Source organism: Lissotriton helveticus, chromosome 8 (genome assembly GCF_964261635.1).
Source record: "Lissotriton helveticus chromosome 8, aLisHel1.1, whole genome shotgun sequence".
In the NCBI taxonomy this organism is placed as follows: domain Eukaryota; kingdom Metazoa; phylum Chordata; class Amphibia; order Caudata; family Salamandridae; genus Lissotriton; species Lissotriton helveticus.
In genome coordinates, this window is record NC_136069.1 from 1497575735 (window position 1) to 1497597347 (window position 21613).

Sequence of the window (21613 nt, forward strand, 5' to 3'; positions counted from 1 at the left end):
AGTAGTGGATATGTTATTCAGTTATTTGAGTACTCGTATAATGCAAGCAGGGTTTTTTTTTTTTACAGTTTGGCCCTGTTTGTTAGCTAACATTCTGTCACATAAAAAAGCGCATCCTTGGTCGCCAATGTAGTAGAAACAGCGTCAAATGTATACAAGAACTAGTTTTAAACATCCCCGGGCACCGCAGAAGCCACGAGCGGCCGTGCCCACGGGGCAGGAGAGAGGAGCGAGGGAGCCCTGCGAGGGAGCCGGAGGCGGTGCAGCTGGGACTCGGGCAGTCTGGGCAGGGCAGGGCGCCACCGCCTCCCTATTGGTGCGCGCCCACAGACCTCGCCCAGCTCCCGGGGAACTTTCGGCACCTCTCGCTGCTCGCACAGAGGCACTCATGAAGATCAGCCGAGCCTGACAGGGAACACCGGCCGGAGGTACCGTCCCCTCTCCTGCACAGCGCGCTGCGCTTGCGCCTTGCGTTGCGCGCTGCTTCTCCAAGGCGCTGCCTGTTCTGCGACCGCGATAAGAAATGTGTCTCCGTTTAGCAGGAGAATAAGCGCCCCGCGAGAGGCTGTCAGCGCCGGGAGCGCCTTGCTTGCCTTTATATGGCTTCAATTGTCTCACTTGTTCAAACAGGAAGGAATATTTGCAGGGAAACTTGTGCATTCCTCGCTAGAGCCGGCGCAGAAAGTTGTGCGCCCTTAAAGCAAGATGCGCGGCTCCTGGAGGGAAATGTTAGCCTTTTTTTCAGGTTTCCAGGAGTGTAAGGCTGCGATCAAATGAGCTACTGGTGTAAACTGAGTAAAAACTAGAGTTGCGCGTGTGTTTTAGGTTCTGATTTGATATTATAGCGCAACAGCAGGCCACTCTCTGTTGAATGAAGCAGCCCCCTCTGGTCGGGTCTGTCAGTCACTTTGGCAGCTCGCTGTTGGTTAAACCTCGTTTTTGTGCGGCTCAGACACCCCTTGAACAATCCCACTGCCTTTTCTGTGCCTACCGAAATGCCAGGGGGTTCAGCTTTGGCCGTATTTTGGCAATGGGTGTTTCTTTAGCAGACTTCCCTCTGCTGTTTTTTTTAGGTGTGTTTGTGGGCAGGGCTGGTGCACATTTAACCTGCTGGCTACTTCTACCGTGGGGTGTGTGTCTGCTGCCATGGCCGTGTAATTAGCAGTGGTTGAACTAGGTTCTTGAACATGTTCTAGTGCCTCGAAGTAGAGCTTGCACCGCACTTGTCGCGGTTAGGACTCATGCCAGAGTGGCTATGCGGTAAAAGTCTGCACTTCTGGGTTGTAAAGCTCAATGCATATGTACACTGGTCTTGTGTCTTTCTGTTTCTTTGCTCAGATTTGCATCTCAAAGAGCTAGCTATGCATTTCCGTATAACTGATGGAAGAATAGAATACAGTAAATAGACATCCCAATAATGTGGTATTATGGGTGAAGAAAGCAAGGGAGAGACTCAAAGCAGAGAGAGAGAGAATCAAAGGAAACAGACAAAGATAGAAAGAGGCTAAAAGGAAATGAGACACATACTTGGAGAAACACAAGGGAAAAGAAACAAAAAAGAGTGTTAGAAAAAATAAGAACGAAACATAAACATACAGAGAGAGAGAGAATGAGGGGGGAAGTGGGAGAAAACAAAACGAGACGAACACAGCAGACACAAGGAAGGGATTGAGCCCCATTCCCAAGGGAAGCAATTTGCTGGCATGAGATTTCTCCTAGTTTGGATTACATTTTAGACTTTTATGGAATTCTGAAAGAATTCCGGAAATTCTCCTGAAGTTCTATGAAAGTAGTCTTCAGGACTGATCACATGTGCAGTGTTTATGCGTGCAGAATATCACTGGTAGAATCTGATGCAAACATGCATTTGCTCTAGCTCCATGTGGAAATTACCCTCCCCCCCTCCCCCAGACATGGGAATGTTGTTCCCGAATCCCACCCTTGAAACTGACCTATTCCTGCCCTTGACAGGTGTTAATTTTATGGTGGAAACTGTGCACATTGTTGACGGACAACCACAAAATTAATCTTTCAACGGTCACCACTTTTATAGATGGGTCCACCAACGAACAACCACACACAACCACACACCTACCTCTGCTTCTAAATTTGCGAATGCGTAAGTTCCGCCATACTTGCTGAATGTTCATATTTGTAGCTGTACTTCGCACATGGAAAATATCACCAGTCTTGGTTCTGTGAACCAGGACTTGGGATTTCTGTGTGAAAAATTGTGCACCTAAGTTGAACTTTGATGAGTGAAGTGGGCCTTGGTATGAGAAAGGAATGAGAAGAAAGAGTGTGAGAGACGCGATGTAGTTGGAGCTCTCAAGAATCTGTTTAGTTTGAGTGTCACATCAAGTCTGGTCTTAATTCCACTTTGAACTTAACTCGCGACTTAACCTACTTCATCCATATATTCTAACTCCTAGTAATAGCCTTTATATCAGTTTCTGCATTGCAGGAAATAGATGCTCTGTGGCCTAAGGAGTGCATGCACTTGTCGATGCATTTTAATAGTGCTTTGTTGCCACTAGTAGTCAGGTGCATTCCTGTGTGGACGAGCATGGTGTTGGTTTGTGGAAAATATGTGTGGAAGCAAGTGTTTTTCACAGGGTCTGGAGAAGTGCTTCAATTCAAGCCCTCGGGCGATGTAGAACCATCAGGTGGTGGTTGCACCCGGAGCAGGCGGTGCGAAGAAGCTGTTCCTGACATGTTGTCTGTACAGTGTCGAGCAAGCTGGTGGTGGGATTGTGCAATGTGCAGTGCAGTAATGAGTACTGGGCTATATGTGCTCATGGAGCAGTATCAAAGATGTGTGCCAAGTTGTGGTGCAGAGAGTAGGTGTCGTTAAGTCCATGAAGGTTAATCCATACTTGTGTATTCAGTGTGGTCTTTTTTTCGTGATGTAGGTGATTAGATGCAGTTATTGCTTAGTTTGTGCCAGTGGTAGCTTCTACTGAGAACTGGTACTAATGTTTGGTAACTTGCATATATATTTAGGTCTAGCCTGCCAGACAGCACAAAGTATCCGGTTGCAAAAGACCTATTGTGAACTTACAGTGGATTTAGAGCCTGTCCATAGCTTACCATTTGTTGCCGTTATAGCATTTGCATAAGCTTGCATTTTATTTGTTGGCTTGAGTGTGCTTTCTTTCCTCTTCTTGTGTTTGTCCCTCCAATGGAGCATCTCCTCTTTACTCGTGTCCTTCCACTGATCAGTTATAGGGAACTATTTATTTTGTTGCTTAAGCAAACCATGGGAGTGTGTGTGTTTGCCACTTATCTCCCTCTTATGCTTCTCCCCCGTGCTACATGTTGTTCTCTCACATCTATGTGGTTCGCTTCCCGGCACTCCGTGTGGTGCTTTCTTGTCTGTGTGCTCCTCTGTCTCTCCCCAACACTCCGTGTTGCTCTCATTCTCTTGTGTGTTTCTACTGGTCTCCGTCTTGCTCTCCCTCATATGCTGCTTTTTTTCTCCTCCTCATTAACTCCCTGTGGCTTTCCCTAGTCTAACCACTCCTCAGTTGCCCCCACCACGCAGTCCTATTTTTTATTTATTTTTTTACATTTCTTTACATAATAAACGTGCAAGAGCGCTTTCACATTCGTTTTTAAAAATATTATTCATGATTTGTTTAGGATTGGTAGATAAAAAAGGCACTCATGTCATTTTTGAAATGTGCATGTATGATCACGCACACACACACTTGTGTAATGATGCATGCGCCTGCAAAGGTCACCACATGTGCATGCATAGACATGAATAAAAGACACTGGCCGAGCCAATAGTTCTCAATGGTGGCACATACTGGCTTTGACAATGCTTGTTTATCATCAGTCTTCACCCCAGAGCAAGAGAGATAGAGCCAGTCAAGGGAAAAGGAAGGAAGCAGAGAAAGATAGGCAAACAGTGACCAAGGGAGAAAGCAAGGATGAAAAAGAACCTGTAAGAGAGAGATAAAGAGATAGGAAGTGTAGGGTACAACAAGAAGAGACATGAGGTGGAACCAAAACTAGGCAGCCTGACCAGCCTCAGTATTCTGCAAACCCAAAGTTCAGCAGCGCCGGTGGTGGGCTCCTAAGAACAATTTTGAGTTCCTGAATGTATTTCTTTTACAAATTAAGGAGACGATGCAGTCTTATCATCAATGTTTTATGAAAAGTTAGATGATATTGAAGATTTCATATTCAAGCTTGATGTGTGTTCCAAAGTTTTGCAGGCTTGTCTCCCATTTGAGATTTGTTCTATGCTGGGATTTCAAATCAAGGTGAGCGTAAACTTTGCCCGTTGTGATATTTGTTTACAGGAAGTGGACTACTGGTCCGTGGTGGCACATGTCGACAACGCCAACCTGTGTTCTACAGATCTGTGTTCTTCATTTTATCATAGTTGGAATTGAGTGAACACTGGTGGTTTTAGGTGAAGATGAGGTCTGTGGAAGCATTGAGTCTGCCATGCTGAGGTGAGGATCAAGGGAGAAGCCAGAAAATAAAATACCCCCCACTTTGAACAATATATAGTGCTGCATTTCTGAGGAAAGTGAGAGATCCCAACCTTTCCTAAGAAGTGCCAAGGGACCTGTACCCCTGTAGAAAACTTACAGAAAATTGTGCAAAAGTATGGATATTACAGCATCATTTTAAGTGACTTTAGCCTCAAATTACAAATTTACTAATACTGACTTATTTATCTCATTCATTCTTTTCTCCATTCCATCTTCTTTCTTTCCTTCAATGCTTCTTTCTTTCCATCATCTTTCTTTTATTTTGTGTCTTTCATTCTTCTTTTCCATCTTTCTTTCATTCTGTCCATTCTTCTCCACTCCATCAATCCATTTATCTAGCTTTAATATTCATTTTATTCTTATATTCTTATCATGCTCATTGTCCTTCCTTTGCACCTTCTTTACAATTTTTCTTTTTGTATCCTTTCATTGTAAATTCTTTCTTTCTCCTTCTTTCATTCTATTGTACTTCCTTTCATCTCACATTTCTCATTTTCTGTTATTTCATTATATTTTTCGTCTTCTTCCTTTCTAACTTTCCATTTGTCTTTTTTGTTACATTTTCTGACTTATTTTCTTCTTTCCATCCTTCATTCTTCATCTTCATTCTTCCTTTGCAACTTTTTTGCTTATTTTATGTTTCTTGCATAATCTTTCCATCATGCTTCTTTTTCATCCCTTTCTTCATTACTTGCATTCTACTTTGTTTCCTTTGCGCTCTCACTCCATTTGCCTTTAACTCATTTTATCTTTGCCATTTTAATATCTTTTGTTCGTTCTGTCCCCCTTTTTTGCATCTTTTGTTTCCCACCTCCTAGCTGCGTTATTGTAGTTTATTAATACAGCATGTATTAGTTTCTGACTTGAGATTACTTGCAAGCCAGGGATGAAAGTTAGGAAGGACCATATAACAATGTAACCTGCCACAAAAGCACCCCCGCTAAAACTAGTATAACGGGTGCTTCCTTATTTCCTTGGTTAGGATAAAATATTTGTATTTTACAGGATCTCCCCCGAAGCTCAGAACTTCCATCTATGGCATTGTTTTTATGATGTTCCTCAGATGGAATTCTCCCCTTACGGGTTGCACCAGCTCAGTCACAAATTTAAGTCAAAGAGATAGAACGCGAGATAAGTTAGTGACTGGTGCAACATTGGCTTAATTCAAGGAAGGACGAAAATAAGGCCAGCAAGGGTTTAACTGTAATGAATGAACACTGACATACCATTCACAGTGCATGAAAAACAGTAAGTAAACAGGGTTTCTGTCATTAGATAGACTTAGCATGACGCAGTGACTTCCTTCTAATAGATATTATGTCTGTGGCACATTGAAGAAGGCGAAGTCAACAGACAGACATGTTTCAAAACTTAGATTATACTGTGAACTGATGCTGGCTCTGCTTTCCTCTAGTTCCTCTCTTTCCTGTTTAGTGTGCTTATGTGGTTTGGCCCAAGAGGTACCAAAAGCTTGAGTTTGTTGGTGGTGACTTCCTCAACAAGGATCCCTTGTGCTTCGGAGTTGTATTTTCCTTCACGCAACTCAGTTGTCTTTGACAACCCGCGTTCAGTGTGCCGAGGTCTCCCAAATCTAACACTTGTTATCAGAGTTATGTCTAGTTTAGTAGTCTTGCACACTGAATTTGTTGCTCGCTAGGAGAAGACAGCTAAGTGAATAAGGAGCTTGCGGATGAGATGGGTCTGCAACCTGCAAGTCACAGTTCCAACCCAAATAAGAGCAAGCAAGCATTTTGTTCTTCCAAATACAAAAAAATGTGTACCGTTGAATTAGTTTTTAGTTAACACCTGTTGAATAAATCCAGGTAAAATATTTTACAGTAAGGACCTTATTTGTTATTGTTTCTTTGGAGCAATTAAATACTGCTGAAACAAAAATGTTGAAGTGACCCGGTGGAGGTGTTCTTCGATGTTCCTTATGGCTTCTAGATGGACAAATGACTCACCACAAGTCAATTTGAAAACTTTGTAAATAGTTTGTGACCTAATACTGCGATAAAAGTACAGGTAAACTGGTACCACCCAATCTCTTTACAAGAAGAATTAGCCGGATCCTCCCTAACACATTACTAGACGAGAATGCCGCCCCTATTGTACACAAGAGATTTCACGCTTTACAAGTCAGATTTTCTGGCCAGGTAATCACCGCCTTCACTTTGGAGGTGTTATGGCAACACTTGCCACACAGAGTGACCTTTTTGGGAATCGACACCCAAAAGATTTATGTTATCAGCATTTCTATACCTCACACTTTTTGCTAGAGTACAGTTATGGCGCTCTCAAGAACTCTTTCCAGTGAATTTATTTTGCAACAAATTCACTATGTGTGGAGGCCACTGTTAATGCAGGGAAGGGCGTGTCCTTGCACAGCCACTCAGCATGTGTTACAGATCAGTTCCGCCACATCACAGTGTGCAAGAGAAGGCATCCTGCACAACCAGCTTACAGTTGCACAAAACACGCCAGCCTTTGAGCTCTCAAAACCTGAGAGCATCAAGTTAACCGGTTTTCGAGGGTCAGTTAATACACCTACATTCTTTCCAGCTGTCAACTTCTTAAGCTGGAGTATTTCCAAACCAGTAAGATTGCCTACTTAACATGCATTATTGTTTTTGTCAATGTAAGTTGGCAGCTTGCTCACTGTTGGCCAATGTTGATGCCAACAAAACAAAGCTTTAAAAAAATCATAGAGCACAGCACGAAAGGGTATTATGTATTAGAGAGTCACTTTGGCCAGAGATCTGGTTATAGGCCAGTATTGACTTATTTTGATGAAAGAAATACCCACAGTGATGTTGTTTCAGATCTCTTGGAGCCTGGCGGCCATTTTGTTTACAGCCCTGGGGCTTGTAGGTCAAGAAAGTCTGTGGCAAACATCTATGACCTACATCCGGGGTTGGTCATGATGGTGAATGTCCATGGGAGATGACCACGATGGAAACAAAACATTAGAACTAATGCTGACATTGGACGTGGCAGATGTTGATGCCTGCATTCACTCTTTCTTGATTTGCTTCAGGGTTCAAGAGCAAGCCTTCTATAAACTGAGACAGTATCCTTTCAACAGGTCCAAGCCAACTTAGCTGCTGGGTCACTTCAATCATAAGTGTAGTTAAACTCAGAAGATGATGAGTCGTGAGTCGAAATCAAGCTTCTTCCCTCACGTCCGCTTGAGAAGAATCATTGTCTCAGTGTTCATGTTCACCAAGCTTGATCTCCTCCATGCTTTGGTCTTCTTGGGCGTGTTGTATAATGTGATCAGGTGGGTACCGTCCACATGACATCAGACGTCACCGGGTTAATGGCCGGTAGTAGGTAGGCTCTGTACATATTTGGTGGTAGAACCCTATACCTTTACATCTGGACAAACATGGCATGCCCAAATTCCAAGATGCACAACATGGCAAAATAACTCATGAGAGAGTAAATTATATCGGTCACACCTCTAGGTGTTCCCACAAAAGTTTAGTGGTGGCATTCATACAGCTTTAATGCGTAAACAGGTTAACAAACAGTAAAATTGCATAAAACAGGGCATCATATCACCAAGGAATGTGTCACGATGGAAGACCGGGCGAAGTCAAGTAAAAAGTGACAGCGGTATTTAAAGGTATCCGTGATAATGACTGTCAACAGCATTAGAGTTTGTTGTGCAAATTGTTCCGTATTAAAACATCGCTGGCAGCAACAACAAAAAACATATTATCTGGTGGTGTAATAAGCACTGTGCAGTTTATGGCCAACAAATAAAAACACAGCCTACAGCTTTTACTACAAACATATTCAGATATAGCCAACTCAGATCTGTTCACGAAATCCAACCAATACTTAGACAAATGCAAATTCTCCCAACACAATACTGTGTGTTATATTAGCCCATGTATGTCTGAAGACCTTCAGGCAAACCATACCACAGGTCTTGCAGTAAAATAATTGTATGATGCAGAGTCCTATAGTGTATGTGGCCTTTTACGCGTTCTACAATGGTTGACCTTGAACGAAAAGACAGAGTTAACACATGAAAGCCTCAACCTAACTCTGCATTGCAAATACCATGTTAATTAAAGTTCAGCGGCAGGGTACCGCAAGGCACATGATGCAAGCTCCGAGGTTGTGTTAAAGGGAGTTATTTAGGAACTGACATAAATGATTATGAAAAAGGCTGTAAAGGGCCCCTTAATCCCGATGGGAAAATCCATTCTCCAGTTGTTGATTGGCTGTTGGAATGTAAGAGTAGCACAAGAATGGGGGAGGAGTAGTGTGTGAGGAACTGCATTACTATTACAGCATTGTTGTGCATGGTGTGTAGGAATATCCCTGAATGTGAAACCTGGTTATTCACTGCTCCAGAAGTAAAAGTGGTAGAAAAATAATTTGTTTTTCACCACTCTTACATCAGAGTAGTGAAAACTCAGATGTTGAGTGTAGATGGGCGGCTGTCAATGCAGTTCCTCATCCTGGTCCCTGGAGGCCCGAAGGAGGTGATGAAATGTGGCTTACAGACTGCCATCCCTCTGTCCTTTCCACACCTTCCACGAGACTCTATACACCAGAGGGAGGAGGGGAAAGGCATGTGATGCTCTGATGCCACCATCTTCCCACAGTCAGTGTTGATTTTTGCTGGCCAAGAATCTAAAAGAGGTATTCCCGCCATGCCGCCTGCTTTCCATTCTCCCATAGAGGGCAGAGACAGAGGAACTCATTATGGGATTAATGAATGAATGAATGAATGGATAGATATTTGTAGAGTGCAATTATTGCCTCAGAAGAAGCATCCTGGCACTAGCGAGAGACAGGTGGTGGAGGAACAGCTCAACGAAAAGCACAGTAATGGCGAGGGAAGGCCAAAGAAAGGCGGGGAGGGCGACCGGATGGCAGACATTCGTTCGTACTCTTCGGGAATAGGAAAGTCCTATGGAAACCATTGGTAGAAATGAACCCTGTTATTGACTCCAACCCATCAATAATTCTTCACAGTCTGTTGTACATGTATTTCAGTGATACTACTGACGTTAAAAAAGCAGAGACTGTCAGCGGATGCCGACTGTTGTGACCTCATGTCGCTGTAAATGCAAATTCATTGTACCCTACCTTGATGTTACAGTGTCTTTCACTATCTCCTGTAGTTCTCTAGAGAACCAATAGAAGTAGGGAAAATACTTATGCTGGAGGAGGAAGGGTAGCAGGAAGGGAAACATGATAGGTTTAATGTTATTTATGATTGTCTATACCATCTCTCTACACTATTTACTTTGACTGGCCAAAAAAATCTTTCAGGGGTGAGAAAGGGATATGGGGAGGCCATTTAAAATGTGTGTATGTACTTTAGTTACTATCAGAATGGAGTGTATTTATACATCAGGGGGTTTGAGCAATGTAGCTAACCCAGGCTTTTCTCTCCTTACCTATAAAGTAATTTGGAACCCCATCTGCTGAGTAGAAAATATCCCAGATGTTATTATATCTAAGACCAAATCTGTACGTTCACATAATACAAAAGACATGCAAATGATAGATGGAATGCAGAACAAATCATACATTCACCCCCAGTTAAGAGATCTGGGTTAAAGCTATTGTTCTTTGCTCACCATGATACCCCAATTGAGACTCAGCCATATCCAAATCAGTCTTGGCCTTGCTCCTCTTAGGAACAGTCCAGCCCGAACTGCCAAGCCAGGTCCTCCCAGGACCAGAAACATGCATCCTGGGACCGGTTTCGGAGTATCACCCCTCATCAGCTAGACTAGCTTGAATCCAGTGGCACAGTGAGCCTAAGACCCACGTCTGGGCATACCAGGCGCACTTAGAGCAAGAAAGCAAAAGACACACAAATGATGGACGGAATGTGGAACAAATCACAAAACTGTTACTGGGGGTGAATGTTTGGCAATGTTCAGCATTCCTTTCATCTTTTTGTGTTGGATTTTCGCCCTAAGTTGGAAGGGAATGTCCAGATGTGGGTCCCGTGCTTGCTATGCCACCTGTTTCAAGCTACCCTGGCCAATGAGGGGTGATACCCTGAAACTGGTTCCAGGATGCTTGTTTTTTGGTCCGGGAAGGACCTTGCCTGGCAGGTCGGGCTGGACTGTTCCCATGGGAGCTGGGTCGAGGCTGATTTGCAAATGGTTGGGTCCAATCTGGAATGGTGTGGGAAGCAAAATAACAATGGATTAAACCCAGATCTGTGACTAGGAGTGAATGTTTGACAATGTCCAGCATTCCGTCCATCTTTTCTGTTGCATTTTCATCCTAAGTGGGAAAGGTATGCCTAGACATGGGCCCTATGCTTGCTACGCCACCGTTTTCAAGCTAGCCTGGTTGATGAGGGGTGACACCACGAAACTGGTCCCAGAATGCTTGTTTTCCAGTCCAGGGAGGACCTGGCTTGGCAGTTCAGGCTGGACTGTTCCCTTGGGGAGCAGGGTCAAGGATGATTTGCATATGGCTGGGTCCAAACTAGAATGTCATTGCGAGCAAAAAAACGATGGATTTAACCCAGATTTGGGACTGGGGACAAATGTTTGACAATGTTCAGCATTCCGTCCATCTTTTTGTTTTACATGTTCACATAACACAACATTGTACTAAACGCACATCAAAGCTCTTTGCTATGACTTGTAAGGACACCTTAACTACTGTTGGTATGCCCGTGCTAGCAAGGTGATAAGCGTCTTTTGGTTTCTATATAGCTCTTTATGGTATGGTAAGCTCACCTGAAAGTGCTGAAAGTGAATAGGAGAGGTGGAACATTTGGATTGTGATAGAAGATGATGGACCCAATACAGAGGGCATGAGCAAGGAGCCTTTTGGATATAGTAGGCCTTACCAAAAGGTTAGTGTCTCTGCAGACAGAGCAATATTGAGGTGGGAAAGAGGTGTGGCGAGAGTGAGCAGGAGATGTAATTGAGTAGGTGGGAGAGAGGAGAAGTAAACAGGAGAGGACAAGTCAAAGCCAGGTTGAATGGTGTTGGTGAAAAGAATGAGGACCTGAGAAATAGTTATAAGTCATGTTACACTTTGGGAGATGCTAGGGGAGGCGAGAGAGAACACCTGTGAGTCAGGAGACTGCTGCCTCTCTCTTCCTATCCCTACAATGTCTACACACCATCCGAAAGAGCCTAAGCCCCTAAAGCTATGCAACCCCTCCACCGCACCCTTTGATACCTATGAAGGAGATGTGCAGATTTTCCTTATGGCTCTTGAGCTACATTTATGGGAGGTGGATGGACATGGCATTAGGCCCTGGTTTTGTGGGATAAAATGCCCCGATCCTAATCTTCTTCAATCTCGTATCACAATCTCTTACTCCTGAGCCTCTCAATCTGGTTTCATTTTAACCTCCTACTCTTGAGCCCGCAGCCATTGCTTCATATTGTGCCCTCTCACTCCTGAGCCCTCAGGCTCACTTGTGATCTTTTGCTTATGATTCTCCTTCACCACCAGCCTCCTAATCTTAAGCGAATTTGCCTGATTCCACTGTTCTCAGACTGACATCATACTCTCACTCCTGAATCAATACCAAGGGGTCCATTACGATGTCGGGCGGATTTCCTCCGCCAGCCTGGCGGAGGAAATCCGCCCGACATCTATTGCCAAATTCCCCCCCGCCATATTAGGATGGTGGAGGGGACCGTGGCGGTGTGAAACACCGCCCGCCTGTTTTCCGCCCCGGTCGCCTTGCGGCCGGGGTGGAAAATGATTAATATGGAGGCGGTGTCTGTGAGACACCGCCCGCCATATTACAATGGGCTTTTGCTGATGCATTTCCGTGGCGGCAATGCCGCCACGAAAAGGCATGCGGAGACTCCCTGTGGGGGCCCCTTGCGGGCCCCCTGGGAGTCCGTGACTTGGGGGGTGCACATGGGGGGTACCTATGGTACCCCCCCGCATTTCTAAGTGCAACATGGCAGGCACCGCGCGGTGCCTGTCATGTGGCGCTTAGAAAAGCACAGCTTGCACTTTTACCATTGCGGCGGGCGGAGATTTCTGCTCCGCCCGCCGCAATGATACATATAAAGGATGCGCCCGCCTGTGTGGCGGGCGCATCCTAATGCCCTGATCGGAACCCCCGCCCTTATGGCGGGCGGTCCCGGGTCCCGGTATGATGGCGGGATAATGGCCCCCCAAGTCTTTTATTGTGAGCACTTCCTTCTGAGCTTCTTAGCTCACCAGTCTCTTTCCATGACCTTTTACTCTAGTCTCGTCTCATAGCCCTTATCTACCAGCCTCAGACTGTCTAACTCCTGGGACATCATACCCCTGTACTTGGACCCAACAAACACCAATCTGTGACGTGCCCCCACAGGATACAATCCGTGATTGTAAAATGTTGTAAATAGACCATGTAAAATGCCTTTGTGCCAGGTCCCCCATGATTGATAATTCTCCATCAACCCCACTGTTAAAACCCTATTTCTATCTCTCTTCTATCCTACACCTGGGATTATTCCCACTCACCACCCTTGAGCACTCTCTCCTTTGCACATTCTTTTTAGAGCAACCTTTTATGAAATTGTTTCTTTGATCACTAAAATACCTTTTGGGGAATAACCTCCATATAACGGAATACATGTTATAGTTTTCCGTCTACATTTGGGTGTTGCACATTCTTTTCTTTTGAGGAATTGTTTAACTCCAAGAGCTGTACAATTGATTAGCTCTGAAAGGTTTGAAAACGTAATTGACTTATATCTGGCAAGGGATTGGTTTGAGGACCATTGTTTTCTATATCTAACTCCTGAGACAAACACCTCAGTCTCATATTGTAATCTCTTTTGTCTGACCCTCTGTCACCACCAGTCTCTGGTCATATCATTATGTTGTGGCATCAAAACTCTGAGGAGGGATAGCAAATACTGCAAGGTAGAACCAGGAGTGAAGGAAGCAGGGGCGAGACAAGGGAAATCGGGAATAAGTCTCGTGGATGGGATGTCTTTCCCTAAAAGACTGGAATCTGAACATATGGAATCATCCGAAGCTGGGCATGGTGGTGGGGAGCCGGGGAGGTGAGCAGGAGATGGCAAGGGAACAAGAGAAGAAAGGTAGAAGCCAGGTGGTAGTGGCAAAGGTGGGAGGAATCAGGCGTTAACCATGAGTTAGTATCACGTTACGCTCTTCAAGTGATACTAAGACCCTGTGGCATCAGGAGAGGCCTCTTCTCCCTCTATATCTACAGTAAAGTCATTCCAATGACCTCTCCATAAAGATACATTTACTTACAGGCCAATGACTGGAAACATGGTTTTGGAGAGGCAAAAGCTTGGGGCCATTCAGCCTTTGCTGAAGCTCGGCCCTAGAACTAACCTAGTGTTGTGCGGCCTGGACCGGCTTTAGCTATAAAGACATAACCATAGGTAGCCTTGATGGCTCCTTCAGACCTACCCATGTTCTCTTTGCCCAATGAGGGCTGGAACTCGTATTCAGGACGTCTGGAGTATCCGGGGTACATAACCCTGCCCATTTAGATCCAAAACGTCTGGGGCAACAGTAAAAAGATATATTTGAAGGGCTTATGTCTTATAGCTAGCCTGCTGCTGAGACAAAAGTGAAAGAGCGTAGCCTGTCAGTGCTACACAATGCAATACAAAATACTTTATTGGCATCACAATTTGGACAAGTCTCAGCAAACTGTGGTCATGAGGTACGTAAAATGAACATTGTTGCAGGTCTGGTATGTTAGCAGGGTGTTACCTGTGCAATGCTGCCTTCTCAAGTGTTGTGAATGTTAAGTGGAGACAACTGAATAACCCCATGAGACCGTGGATGTATGAACTGTATTGTGAATATGGTTTCCTATAGGTATAGATCAATGCTATATTTCATTTCCAGCAATAGTGAAATTAGTCACTATCACAGATCATTTCATGGGCAACACATTCCTAAAATGTATAGTCTCATGTATTGCCTTTAGATTATTCTAACAAGAACGCAGTGGCGTAACAAGGGGGGGGGGGGGGAGTCTGCCCAAGGTGGCACGAGTTTTGGGGGCAGTGGCCTCCCCCAGCTTCTACCTTCCATCTCGGGGCACGCAATCGCCCCCCCCCCCTTCAATGTGGCCATCGTAGGATGGCAATGGCAATCAGAGGGATTGCCAACACCGCCCACCCCACTATTCAATGCAGCAAACATCCTTCAATGCGGCTAGATCCTCACTTCTTCCATTCACCTGAGGCGGAAGCCGGGTGTGGGCGAGTGACAAGCATAGCGCTGATTACAAGCGGTTTTAAAATACTATTTTACTCGTTTTTTAACCTGTGTGTTGTGACATATTGCACTGCATTTTATAAGCTGACTACTAGCTTCTGTTTCGTTCCTGCTGCTACTATCGCACATTGCACTTTCAGTTTCCTTTCAGGCACCTGAGGCGGAAGCCGGGTGACCTTAGGCCTCTCAGCATTTGCATTTCCCCTACCTCTCATTCCATCCTGCTCGCGCCGCGCTGCCCTGCCTGCAGTGTTCCCAGCCTTCCAGACGGCACATCGAGGTGCTGGGGGATACTCTGGGACCTGCAGGCGCGCATTTCTGTGGTGGCCATCTTGGGGGTAGGCAGCTTCGCGGGCAGCAGTCTAGTGGCGCTGACTCGCGCCGGACGGCCAGCGACGCCTTAAAACCTCGAGAAGGCAGAGCCCAGGTTAGATCCTCACTTCTTCCCTTCACCTGAGGCGGAAGCCGGGTGTGGGCGAGTGACAAGCATAGCGCTGATTACAAGCGGTTTTAAAATACAATTTTACTTGTTTTTTAACCTGTGTGTTGTGACATATTGCACTGCATTTTATAAGCTGACTACTAGCTTCTGTTTCGTTTCTGCTGCTACTATCGCATATTGCACTTTCAGTCTCCTTTCAGGCACCTGAGGCGGAAGCCGGGTGACCTTAGGCCTCTCAGCATTTGCATTTCCCCTACCTCTCATTCCATCTTGCTTGCGTCGCGCTGCCCTGCCTGCAGTGTTCCCAGCCTTCCAGACGGCACATCGAGGTGCTGGGGGATACTCTGGGACCTGCAGGCGCGCATTTCTGTGGCGGCCATCTTGGGGGTAGGCAGCTTCGTGGGCAGCAGTCTAGTGGCCCTGACTCGCGCCGGACGGCCAGCGATGCCTTAAAACTAAGTGCACTCCCCTCCGCACAGCGGACGCGCAACGTGGAGGCGCCTAAGTAGCGCCAAAAGAAAGCCCGTCTGCGCCCGTCAGCGTCCCGGAGGCAGCTGGGTGCGGGCTCTGCTGGGCGGGTGAGCTTTTTAGGATGATAAAATACACAAGGGATGATCTTTTTTCCCTCATGCACACTAACAGGAACTGTTTTAAGGTTTTTCCCAAACCGTCTCGGTCTAATAACAGGTGTTCGGCTTGTGGCTGGCAACCTGGCCAGGGACGCATCGCTTCCCTTAATCCTCCGCCCATCAGTACTAAGTGCCTACTGCTTAATATGAGGTCTTTAAGCAAGCATGCGCTCGACGTTTATAATCAACTGATAGACTCCAGTGCAGACTGTCTGTTCCTGACAGAGACATGGCTGGGTGAGGGAGCAGGACCTGATATTGCCACTGCCATCCCCCCAAGCCATGTTATCTTCAGAAAAGACAGAGCCAGTGGGAAGGGGGTGGTGTTGCCCTGGTCATTGACAGGCGCATCACATGCTCTATTCTCCCCTTGGATAACATCACTGGGTGTGAAGTTCTTGCCTTTTCCCTCTCCCTATCACCTCAGCAGTCATGTATTGGGTTGTTGGTCTATAGGCCCCCGGGCCCATTGGGCACTTTTTTTGAAGAACTCCACTCCATGATTTCCACACTATGCCTTAGGTCCAACCACTGTTTGCTCCTAGGCGATTTTAACATTCACATGGACAAGGTGGACGACCCTGACAGTATTAAGCTCAACGATATCATTTCCTCCTTAGGGCTTGTCCCGTACCTTCGGTCCCCTACACATTGTAAAGGACATATACTCGACCAAATCTTCTCCACTGTCCCGGTAGTCCTGACCTCCCTTGCTCCTGTTCTGTGGTCCGACCACTTCTTAGCGAACTTTGAGATCCCTCTTAATAAGAAGAGAGTAGATAGCGGACAGTGGCGCGAAGCGCATCCCTCCAGAGCTTTCCATCGGGTCTCCCCAGCTATGCTGATGAAGGCTCTGGAGACCCATCCGTGCCTGCTATCAGGCTCTCTGGAAACGGACCTTGAGCTCTTGCAGGGTTGGCTGACCCAACGGCTTGCCGACCTAGCTCCCCCCCTACCTCCTAGGGCACCATCGGTGAAATCCTCTGCCCCTTGGTTCACCCCGACACTTGCCGTCAAACCACGGCAATGTAAAAAAGCCGAAAGGGAATGGCATAAGTACTATGACGCCAGCTCTAAGGAAACCTCCAGGGCGATGATTAGAGACTATCACCATGACATCACCGCTGGCAAGAAGTCCTATCTGGCCAGCAGGATAGATGACGCTTCTAATTCCTGTAAAGAAATTTTCAGGATAGTTAAGGATTTCATCTCCCCTCCGTGGTCCACTCCTAAAACACCGCACTCGGAGTCCTGGATCTCCGAACTCGCTGACTTTTTTGCCAGCAAAATTCGGACTATCCAGACCTCCTTCGGGACCTCTAACACGAGTAACACTCCCATTTCGGGGTCTCTCGATCCTTGCCCGACCTCGGAGGGCCCTTCCCTCTGGAATTTTCCTTCACTGTCCCTACAGTCCTCTTTAGATCTCCTCTCTAAACTGAAATCTGGTTCACCGCTCGACCCGTGCCCTGCCAAATTCCTCGCGCAAATGGCCCCCACCCTTAACCACCTCATTAACCCGATACTCAACCTTTTGCTCATTACGGGTGAAGTCCCCCAGCCGTGGAAACAGGCACTCATTTTGCCACTGCTTAAGAAAGCCAACTTGAACCCCGAATCCCATGCCAACTACCAACCAATTTCCCTCCTGCCAGCTCTTGCGAAAGTGGTCAAAAAACACGTCCATACTACCCTGTCTCACTTTCTAGAGACAAATGATATACTACACAAATCACAGTCTGGTTTCCGCTCTAATCTGAGCACCGAAACAGCTTTGCTTAAGGTCACCGAAGCAATCAAAGAAACCTTGGACAGGGGAGGAAAAGCCATGCTGGTGATGCTTGACCTGTCCGCAGCCTTCGACACCGCCCCCCACGACCGCCTCCTTTCTAGACTCTGGGAGGTGGGTCTAAGGGGGACAGTGTTCAGATGGTTCAGGTCTTTCCTCTCCAACCGCCAGCAAACTATCTGGGCCCCTCCTTTTTCTGCTGCGATGCCGCCTCTGGAGGTCGGAGTTTCGCAGAGCTCAATTTTGAGCCCTTCGCTCTTCAACATCTATATGACCCCTCTGGCGGCACTAGCGGAGGATTTTGGGGCCCAGATTGTGTCGTATGTGGACGACACACAACTCCTGTTCACCTGCGACAGGGGCCACGACTTCGATGGGGCGTCTATTCGGGGCTGCCTTGGGGCTGTGTTTGACTGGTTCAGTCGTAACAGCCTCAAGTGCAAGTGCAAGTCCGAAGTTCTTTTTTTCGGCGGCCCCGCAGACCCCAGATGGAAAGAGTGGTGGCCTGCCGCCATGTTCCCTCCTGCCAGCGATTCTGGGGCTGCTAAAAATCTGGGTATCCAGGTTGACAACAGCCTTTCTTTCAGGGCTCAGGTGTCTAGCCTGGCCGGCAGGTGCTTTGCGATCCTGAAGATGCTGAGGAAGTTCTTGCCGCTTTTAGCCTTAGAGCACAGAAAGACCACGGTGCAGGCCTTGATTGGCTCGCGCCTGGACTACTCCAACGTTCTGTAACTAGGCCTTCCGGACTACCTCCTTGCGCATCTCCAGGTTGTACAAAACTCTGCGGCCCGGGCCATTTTCGGCCTCACTAGGAGAGCCAGGGCCAGTGAACTCCTCTGAACTCTTCACTGGCTGCCCATTAAGAAGCGGATCACTTTCAAGGCCCTGACCATTGCCTTCAAAGCCCTTCATGGGACAGGTGCCCGCTATCTCCAGAAATGGATCAGTTTCTATCTTCCTTCTAGATCCCTGCGCTCCTCGACCCAGGCCAAGGCAGTCACTCCTGTGATCCGACGTGCTCGCTGTGGGGGGCGCTCTTTCAAACATCTTGCCCCCCGGCTGTGGAACGCTCTTCCGCTTTCTCTCAGATCTAGCTCCAACCTGCTGGCATTCAGGAAAGATCTGAAGACTCTGCTTTTCATGCAATAATCTGCCCCCTCTGAGCTACGCTCTCTCGCTCGTCCCTTTCCTCTTCCCTGGATCTGTGAGGTTCCTCCAGCGCCGGGACACTCCCCGGAGTAGCCGTGTGCTATAAAAGTACCCCCCCTAACAACATAACATAACAAACACAGGGACCACCACGAGCGGCCAATGGTCTAGCTACACCACTTGAAAAACGTATCATGAGGAAAACCCAAATGTGCTCATTAAATCTATTTGTTCATAAGGCTCCATCACATTGTGTAGAAAATCACATTACATTCATAATACTGCACAGTCCATGCATTCATTTTGCAATTAAGGTTGTTCGAAAGGTTTTCAATGTCCGAATAGCATTCCTGTCAGTTTGATCTAAAATCACAATCTGCTTATGGTCTGTACTTTTTATACGTCTGATTCTTTTAATTCATAACTTTCCTGAATTGAAGCTCTATTCAATAAGCAGTGTATGCCCTATTATTAATACAGTAAAGGGCAAGTAACATATTATGCTACCCTTTTCTAATAGCTGTTTAACACCAGTGAGGAGGATAGCCCATAATACCTACACACAGAATGCAATGCAGATAGTCACAGCAGCAGCTGCTACCAATAAAGAGTGGCAGGGCAGCGTGGGAGGGAAATAATAATTTTTAAATAAGCATTTACCTGCCATTGCCGCTCTCGCTGCCGGCTGCGGCATCAGTGCTCCTTCACTGCTTCGTGTTTTCTGCACAGACTCCCCACCCAATCCAGATGCTGCACTTTTGCTACCCCAAGCATGAGAGAAGCGCCGGGATTGGCCTGAATGGGCTAGTCTGCCTCTCGCTCAGGCACAGGGAGCCTGTGCCTTTTGTCCACCCGGCTGTGCAACACAGCTGGGTTGAAGAAATCGAAGTAGGCATGTCGGTTTGGTTGTTCTAAGACGGCCGGCCAAACCAACAGTGCCCACTACTCCTCCTCCCTTCTGATCTCCATTGAGGATGGCCCCGCCCGCCCTAACTTCGGCAGACTTGGCTGACTCAGCTCAAGGTAAAAAATAAAATAACAATAACATTGTTTTATTATTTTATTTTTCATATGCTGGCTCTGACCGCTGGGGCGACGCTCCTTCACCATTACGGAGGAGCCGTCACTAGATAGATACCTCATCTCACCTTCTCTTTCCCACAGAGCCACTCTTGTTGGATGCCAGGGCATTTCCTTACCTCTGACTGCACATGACTGTTAGTCCAGCAATTTCCTGGTCCTGCCTTCCGTGGCTTTTGGCTGGACCCATGGCCCACGGGGACATAGAAACGGCACAGGTAGCCTCAAAACAGCAGAGGGGGTGGAGGTATGCTCTTAAGACACTTCTGTCATGCGCCTGGAGCAAACAGAAGGAAACTGTGCAACAGTGGCATGCTATGTTACTTTTGAGTTGCACTTGAGTTGGTCTTTTACCCGTCATTACCTAACAGAAACTGGCACAAACTAATTCTCAGCATTGCAAAGAGGCCGACACAGATGTATCAGTAGACCAGCTTGGCACCTCAAAAGTGATGGACAGAGAAACTGAGTTTCAAAGCACACCAACATACCAACAACAGGACTCACCATGGGTTATGAGTAACTCGCGACAGACAATAGAGTGATTGACTTAGTCAAGTTGAAAAGCTGGTCGGACAGGATTTCTTCTCATGCATTCTTTGGCTGCAAAGGACTTTTAAATGGATGTTCAGAGGCCACATCAACGTTCTGCTTCGCTACTGCTTAACACTGTAGGTCCCAGCCACAAGAGGTTTGTTGCACCTATTCATCAATACAAATTATTCTTGGCCTGTCTGGTTGTTGGCTTTGGAAGCAAGAAAATTGAGTTCTAGCATTTCCTTCCCCATTTGATCGCAGGGGGTTGGGGGTGCTGCCGAGCTTTTGCCAGGGGTGGTTTTCTGCTGATTTTGCTACAGGGACGATGCTGCAAAAACGACCCTGTAACAAAAACATCCCCCCGGGGCCCAAAACCGGCCCACACCCTAGCGGCGCACCGGGGGATTGCTCGGTGCCCGCTACGGCCAGTCCGGCCCTGCATTTGCCCAGTTTGACAAACCGGTAGCAGAAGGGTGATCTAGCAATACGCGCTATGTGAAAGACTGAACATTCACAGGCGTCTGGAGACAGGGTGGTCAGTCCTTTGCAGGAAAAATAATAGGTCTGGCAGTGGCTTCTAGCATTTTTGGCTTTGCCAAAGCTTGTTTAGTTTTTCTCTGTTTTTTTCAAAAACTTTATTGTTGGGGGACATGCTGGCCCTCGCCGATATAAAAGAAAACTGCTGAAAGAAAAACAATTCTGTGGTCTAAAAAAAACATCCATTGTGATAGTAGTCCCTGGCACTAAAGGAAACTGCTTTGTGTGAGGATGTGGACTTTCTGAATGAGCACTATGCCTGTGGCTAAGGTGGCTGACCCATTGCTCCGGTCTGTATGTTGTAGTGGGCAGATGAAAAATGTGATTGATTTAACAACAGACCAATGGATGATGAGGGCTGGCTGAAAGCCTCTATAAGTAAGCATATTACATATATATATATTTTTTTATTTTTACGGAGTTTTATATAGCGCAAACTTCACCCGAATCAGGGTTCAGTGTGCTTTCCATAGCACCAGTTGCAATACATGAGAACACATTATTTTTTGTTAGGCACAGGGAGATTAAGTGATTTGCCCAGAATCACATGATGTTCCGCGTCATTGCCAAGACTCGAACCCAGTTCCCCAGGCTCGAGGTTGACGGCCCTGGCCATTAGGCCAACTCCTCTCCCCAAAATCTCTCTTTTGTAAAATCAATAGGTATCAACAAACACTCAAGCTCATTGTACACTTTTTCTTGTGCCCACATTCACAGCCAT

At 46.5% G+C, this 21613-nt stretch overlaps 1 protein-coding gene across 17 annotated transcripts in view; it reads left to right on the forward strand.

The window, feature by feature from the left end:
• The first annotated feature begins 317 nt into the window (after positions 1–317).
• Positions 318–21613, forward strand: part of SYTL2 (synaptotagmin like 2) — a 398207-nt gene continuing 376911 nt past the window's right edge. For all 17 annotated transcript variants that reach the window (XM_078658474.1, XM_078658456.1, XM_078658457.1 and 14 more), the window contains exon 1: positions 318–428. The gene's annotated coding sequence lies outside the window, so the exon portion shown is untranslated. The remainder of the gene's footprint in view (positions 429–21613) is intronic.